The 7,793-nt window shown below is 38.4% G+C and overlaps 1 protein-coding gene across 1 annotated transcript in view; it reads left to right on the forward strand.

Moving 5' to 3' along the window:
- The window catches only part of TMEM132D (transmembrane protein 132D), an 881,229-nt gene that overhangs the window by 165,392 nt on the left and 708,044 nt on the right, over nucleotides 1-7,793 (forward strand). The gene's annotated exons all lie outside the window — the stretch shown is intronic.

Raw genomic sequence — 7,793 nt, forward strand, 5'->3', positions numbered from 1 at the left:
TCCTTCCTTCCTTCCTTCCTTCCTTCCTTCCTTCCTTCCTTCCTTCCCATTAGCCACAAGAATGCTTATTTCATTGATTTTTCTTGGAATTAGGCAGAAATGTTACAGCCGAAGCTATTTAAATAATATTGTTTCAAAGATGAGGTAGGGAGTCATTCAATCTCATTAGCTTGTAAAGTATTAGCTGATCAATATAAAGCATTATTGACTGAACAGATGTCATAGAATTGATTGCAGGATGGAGGCATGCTATAGACTACCAAGTAGGGGAGGCCCCACAACTGCTTTCATAATTAATCAAAAGACATTCTTGATCAGTTCTCAGCTTCATTGTATTTGCTATTGACATAATTTTCTGGTTGCCATGTCATTGTCTCATTGGATACCAAGCAATCAAGCAACTAGCGTTTATTGGGTACTTACTGTATGCCAGGTACTGTCCTAAGCTGACACGCAAAGAAAGGCAGAAACAGTCCCTCCCTTCAACAAGGTACTCACTTTGGATTGGTGGAGACAATATATTGTTATTGTTCAGTCATTTCAGTCATGTCTGATTCATGACCTCATTTGGGGTTTTCTTGGCAAAGATATTGGAATGGTTTGCCATTTCCTTCTCCAGCTCATTTTACAGATGAGAAAACTGATCATGAAAAGTTAAGTGACTTGCCCAGGGTCACATAGCTAATAAGTGTCTGAGATCAGATTTGAACTGAGGTCTTCCTGGCTCCAGGCCTGGCACTGTATCCACTGTGCCACACTACCTGCCCTGGAGACAATATATACATATAAGATATGTACAGAATAATTACAAGGTAGTCCTAGAGGGGATGACTGTAGTGACATGGGGACTAAGAAAGGTTCCCTTGGAAAGTAGCGTTTGATTTGAGCCTTAAATTGCCTAAAAGAAGGTATGGAGTTAGTTGAACCTCAGTTCTGCTCAGTACCAATTCCCAGTGCCAAAGGTATTGCATACTACTCCTCTGGATCACTCTACTAGATTCAAGTTATCCATTACTGAGTGATTCCTTTCTCCTGTGTAATGGATTGTGCTGGGGTGGGACAGGGATAAGAATGGAAGAAAACAGTTGAAATACTCATAGTACCGCAGAAGTGGAAAGGGCCTCTGAAGTCATCTAGTCCAATACAAACTTGAACAAGAATCCCTTCTCCCACATCAGTTGAGTTCAATGGTATATAAGTGAGAGGGTGAGAGGGAGAGAGGGAGAGGGAGAAAGAGTAGAGGAAGAGGAAGAGAGGAAAATGGGGGAACATAGATCAATTGAATTCCTTAAAGCAAGTTGACCAATTGGTAGGCCATTGAAACAGTCCAAACTAGAGACAATGAGGGCTTGAATGAGAGTAATGATTGTATGAGTAGAGACAAACACTGATGGGCAAACTATTCTAGAGATAGAACTAACATGATTTGGAAATTGGATGAGTGGGTTATGAGAAAGCGAGTAGTCAAAGATTACATCGAACTTGTGCACCTGTGTGCATGGAAGGATGATGATGATGCTCTTGAATGTGATAGGACATTCCAGAAAAGGGTCTTTGGAGAAAGGTAATCCAGTTGAGTAAATTTGCCTATTGAAGTCTTCTTTGCCCAGGGAAGCAAGGTGAGAAGACAGCTGAGATCCCGCGGCATCTAGGGCATGGGTTACCTCAGTCTGTATATATACACATTTTTACAAGAGAATTCCTTGGGCATACCCACACTTCCCACCGAGGCTGTGGTAGAGCAGGAATATTTTGTTATCACTTTCATGTTTTGCCACTTCAGTAAATGTCTTTGCTTTGATTTAATTCTTTCAATGTACTGACTTTTCAAGGTGATTTTACTAGAGGGAGCTCATGAGGCATGGGTAGTCACTGACCACCAAAGGAGATCCTCTGCAGTTGAGAGATGAAAAGATAGTCCTAGGACTAGTTACTATATCAATAAGCGTTCATTAAGTACCTATCGAGGAAGCATGACATGTAACTCTGGATTTAGGAGTCCTGGGTTCAAGTACCACTTCCCACCCTAACTGAGTTCAGTTCATAACCCCCGTGACGATGCATGACAAGCCACACCTAGTCATAAACTCATTTCTCTCTCTGTCTCTCTCTCTCATGAAAGATTGTAGTAGTATAGATTTAGAGTTGGAAGGGACCTTAGAAACCACTGAGTCCATGTGCCTTATTTTACAGATGGGGACATAAAGGCCCAGAGAGGTTAAGTTATTTATTCAAGGTCATAGAATTAGTAAACGTCTGAAGCAGGGTTCGAACCCAGGTCTTATGGCCCATCCAGTGCTCTATCCATTATATCATGTTGCTTCTCTATTTTCAGTGTTGTTTTATTTGCAGCTAACTCAATGTTTGTTTATGTCATGATTCAATCCAAGCCCTGGAACTTGCCCCTGAGCACTCTCATATAAACACCTGAACATTTTGCCATTCATCTCCAGCAAAGATACCAGGAAATTGACAGCCCCATTTTTCTTAACCTAATTGTACAGATGAGAAAACTGATCATGAAAGTTAAGTGACCTGTCCAGGGTCACACAGTTAGGAATTGTCTGAGGCAAAATTCAAACATGGAGTCTTCCTGACTCCATGTCCAGTGTTCTCTCCACTGTACTACTTACCTACCTTCTCATCTCATTTGAGTCTCTTAACAACCCTGTGAGGTAGGGGTTATTATAACACTGATTTTAAATAAGGGAAAACTAAGGCTGAGATATTTTCTAGGAGATTTGGCTTGATGGTCCCTGTAGTTCCTTCAAGATTAAGGTCAGGGTTTCTCCTTAACCCCTTTGGCAATCTGGTGAAGCTTATGGGCCCCTTCTCAGAATAATGATTTTTAAATCATTTAAAATCTGTAAATAAAGAAAATGTTAAAATTCATTTACAAGTTAGTGAAAATGAAGATACACACACATATGTATATATATGTGTGTGTATATGTGTGTCCATCCAAGTTCATGGACCCTGTTTAAATCTATTCATGGACCTAGGTTAAGACCCTTGACTCTAGATCCTAGGTACTAGGTATGCAATGGCAATTGACAAACAGTCCTTTCTATTGACTCATGTTCATTTTAATTGGAGCATACAATATTTATGTTGCTAAATAAATATAATGTGGATAGAGAGGTGAACTCAGAGCTCTGGGTGTCCTGGAATTGAACCCTCACCTCAGACATTTCTTGGCCATGAGAGCCTGAGCATCATTTAACTTTTCTCAGTCTCATTTTCCTTCTGTATAAAATTATATAGACACATATATATCTAAATATACATATATACGCACATATATACATACATACTCTATATATACATAATAATGATAATTATTGTTATTATTAGCATGTATAAGGAAAAAATCACTGACTCGAAATTTAGAGGAAATGGATTTAAATCTCGCCTCTGATAAGTATTAATTATGTGACCTTAGACAAGTCATTTAATCTCCTTGGTCCTCGTTTTCCATATTTGTAAAATGATCCCTTCTAGCTCCATGTCTATGGTAACAAAATATCTATAAGCATGTCTATGCCTATATCTTTATCTATGTCTGTATCTATACGTGGTGGAGGTCAATAACAACTGAGAGGGACAAGATAGACACTTGAGCTCAGCCTTGAAGGCATAAATAATTGGGGAGACTTCCTTTTCATCTTTCAGAATACCCATTATTATTGTTTCAGTTTAATTTTTTTAAAGGCTAAACACATAAATATTTTTTTAATCTGTTAAAGAATTTCTATCTTAAAGTTTGCTTTATTGGAAATTTTTAAAATGTTGGTTTAAAAAAGGTCCCCGTCTGTGGGATATATTCCTTACCCTATCACATCATCTAGCTTCGTTCTCATTTGAGCCCATGTCTGAATTCCCCACTTCTAGGAAAGGTTTCATGGCAGAGCCTGACAGGATTTCCAGTAACCAATTCCTCGTAATTTCCTTGCTCCTTACCTTCTCTGTTTGTGTGGTTTTTAATTTACACTCACTGATTTGTTGCCCTGCAGAGGTGCTTTTCTCTTTTTTCCACCCAGGACTGACACTCAGCTAGGAGAGGATCCTAGGAGTGCATTTCATTTATTGCCTTGTCTTCGAAGAGTTTCATGCCCTTCTCTGCACATTTCTTATTACTAAAATAGTGATAATTATTCTTCTTTTTATGATGTTTAGAGACTATTTTCTCCTGATGCTGGCTTTATGTTAGCAGAAATAAATATTCTATCCCTAGTTCTTGAACTGAGAGAGCAGAAAGATATATTTGGCTGGCTATTTTGTGCCTGAAATATTGCTTTCCCTAAGAATTTTAAAATACTTTTAAATATAATCCTTCCTTCTGATTCTGATGTAGTAATAGTCCCAAACAGAGGGATTCTTATAAATATTATATAACACTAGAGTGTTGTGGCATGGATGGAGTTCTGGATTTAGAGTCAATAAGACCTTTATGTCACAGGAAACTCGGAGGTCACCTTGTCTAACTTCCTCATTTTATAGATGAGGAAACCGAAGCTTAGAGAGATTAAATAACTTGCCCAAAGTAGTGCCAGAGTAGAAATTTGAACCTCAGTTCTTAGAATACAACTGCATTGGCCTCACCATTATGCTACATTGGTTATTGTCTCTGATGGTGGACAGAACTCCTTCACTGGGGGTTCCTTCTGCTAATAAGATCTTAGATCTTTTGTGTCTTTTTTTTTTTGGCAAGGCGATTGGCGTTAAGTGACTTGCCCAGGGTCACACAGCTAGTAAGTGTCAAGAGTCTGGTCTGAGGCCACATTTGAATTCAGGTCCTTCTGACTCCAGTACTGGTGCTTTATCCACTGTGCCATATAGCTACTCCAGATCTTTTATATCTTGATTGTAACAATCCCAAATCTTACCTCCATACAAATATTTATGAAATATTTACTACTTGTAAGGAGAGAGGCAAATCTAATATTATATAGAGGGCACTCTTAACATTTGAAAGACCTAACTTCAAGTTTTGCCCCTAATACAAACCAGCTTCAGAGACATGGGCAGGGCACCAAGACAGTTCTGTAAACTCTTCTTAAGCTGTGGGTTGCAATATCATTTCAAATCATGACCCACAGTGTGAGAAGGGTGACCACTAAGTTACCACACCAAGAATCCATTCACAGATGAAATCAGTTACAGAAAAAGCAAAAATGTGACCTACACTGTGCTAGGCTCTAATGATACAAAGAGAAGAATGAAATACTTGTTGCCCTCATGGAGTTTACAATTACTAAGTATTTGTAGTTACCATAGTGATTTTTTTTTTAGCAATTGTTCCTACTTTCTATAATTCAGGGACTTAGTTGAATCATAACATATTATTAGACAGAGAAAGTAACTTTTCATTCTTTTTACCATTTAATTTTCATGCCTGCCCATCATTCTGAGTGCTAGAGAGCAATCCTTTCATGTTTATCATGTCATTGGATCTCATGTGAACTCTGGGAATGTCCTTTCATCTTAATACATTTTCTGTAATTATAACATTGCCAGTTTTTCTGATGGGAACTTTCCTTTGTTATCTGATCATATCTGATCATCTCTGATCATAGTGCTGTAGTTTCCCTTGGAAATACGAAGGGATGTCTGTCTATGGTTGTAAAACCTTTCATCTTAATGATGTTGCCAATCTAATTTGAAAGGGACTCACTTCTGGAATTGTTTAGCTTTTTATAAAACATGTATATATTTTAAAAGTTAGGTACTCAGGAAAGATTACACACAAAAAAACCTAATGAAGATTCAGTTGGAAATCATTTATAGCTCTTTACATTCTCTGTTGATTTTTCTTAATGTACTCAATTCATTTTTACACAAGCATAATTAAGGTGTATATATTTCCCTATTTTTTTTTTATTAAGTGGTAGCTGAGGTAAACATTTGTGGAAAGAATGCTGACTTGGAGTCTGTAAAGCCCAAAATTCAAACCCCTCTGAGTTTCAGTTTCCTCATCTGAAAAAGAAGAATATTTTCATCTTTGCAATACCTACGTCCTCATTATTCAGGAAATCTTAAGTCAGTTTAAGTGAGATTTTGTGAGAGGAAAATTCTACCAAGCTCATGCAATGTGACATTGGTAGTATCTACTAATAGGTTAATTTTGATAGATACTTGTAGGATTGGAGAGGAAGAAAAACAAGAAAATAAGCAATTATTCAGGGGTGGGGAACCTGTAGCCTTGAGGCCACATGTGGGCCTCAGTTGAGGACCTATAGGGCCACATGTTGCCTCTGGGCTGCAGGTTCCCCACCCCTGGAATTTATGCCAGGTACTATGCTAATTGCTTTACAAATATCATCTCGTTTGATTTTCACAATCACCCTGGGGAGTAGATGCTATTATTATCCCCATTCTGTAGATGAGGAAACTGAGGTAGACAGGTTAAGTGACTTGCCCAGGGTCATACAGTCAATAAGTTTTTGAGGCTGGATTTGAACTCAGGTCTTCCTAACTCCAAGCTCAGAGATCTATCCACTGCATTACCTAAGTACCAGCTTTAGACTCCTGGTAAGTGTAAAATTCTTAAAGTTCTCAATGGACAATAGTAAGTCAGGTATCTGGCAGTGTGACATAGTAGATAGAGAACCAGCGTCAAAGTCAGGAAATCCTGGATTCAGTCCTTGCCCCTGACACTTATTGCTCATGAGACTCTGGGCAAGTCATTTAACTTCTATGTGCTGCAGGATAGTTCTCCAAGCTGAAGAGAAGGTGCTGGTCTGTGTTAATGGAGGGAGTTTCCTTATCTGGGAGTTCCCTTTACCAGTGAAATCACTGGTCCAATCTCTATCCCTATAGGAGGAATGGAAAGGGTTGGAAGATATACCAAATTGAAGGAATACACCTGATATATTTCTTGCTTTTTGAAAGGGATAAAATAATGCTTCTCTCTGTGCATCCCGTGGTACAGCATATGTTCCTTGAGGGCAGAGACTTTTAAATTTGGTCTTCATATTCCCAGAGCCTAGCAAATCCTTTTACATACATTCAGTACTGAATTCTTGTTTATTGGATTAGGTGGGGATGAATTCCACCCTGATCATTGACAATCATAATAATACTCATTATTTTTCTCCATAAAGGCACTCTACTTTCTCACTTCCCCATTTTCTTAAGGGTAACATCATTTTCCTTCTTACCCAGGTTAATAACCTGGGATTTCAATTTAATTGTCCTATTTTTCTAGAGGCAGCTGGGTGGCTTAGTGGTTAGGGGAATGGACATGGAATCAGAATTTACTTAACATGTAGTGTAGTGGATAGAACACTGGACCTGGAGTCTGGAAGATCTGAGTTCAAATTCTGCCTCAGATACTAGCTGTGTGATCTTGGGTGGGTCAGTTAACTGCTATTTACCTCAGGTTTCCTTATCTGTAAAATGGGGTTAATAATAGCACCTGCTTATTAGGGTTGTTGTGATGAAACAATGAGATGATATTTATAAAGCACTTTGCAGAGCTTTAAAAAATGATAGGGCAGCTAGGTGGTACAGTGGATAGAGTGCCATGGCTAAAGTCAGCTAGATTCATCTTGCTGAATTCAAATCTGAACTCAGATACTACTAGCTATATGACCCTAGGCAAATCATTTAACTGTTTGCTTCAGTTTCCTCTTCTGTAAAATGAGCTGGAGAAGAAAATGGCAAACTACTTGTATCTTTTCCAGGAAAATTCCACAAAGAGTAGGATGTGACTGAACAACAACAACAAAAATGCTATGCAAATGTTACTACTACTACTACTACTACTACTACTACTACTACTACTACTACTA

This window comes from Vombatus ursinus, unplaced genomic scaffold, assembly GCF_900497805.2.
Source record: "Vombatus ursinus unplaced genomic scaffold, bare-nosed wombat genome assembly UNPS02009994.1, whole genome shotgun sequence".
Classification (NCBI taxonomy): Eukaryota; Metazoa; Chordata; class Mammalia; order Diprotodontia; family Vombatidae; genus Vombatus; species Vombatus ursinus.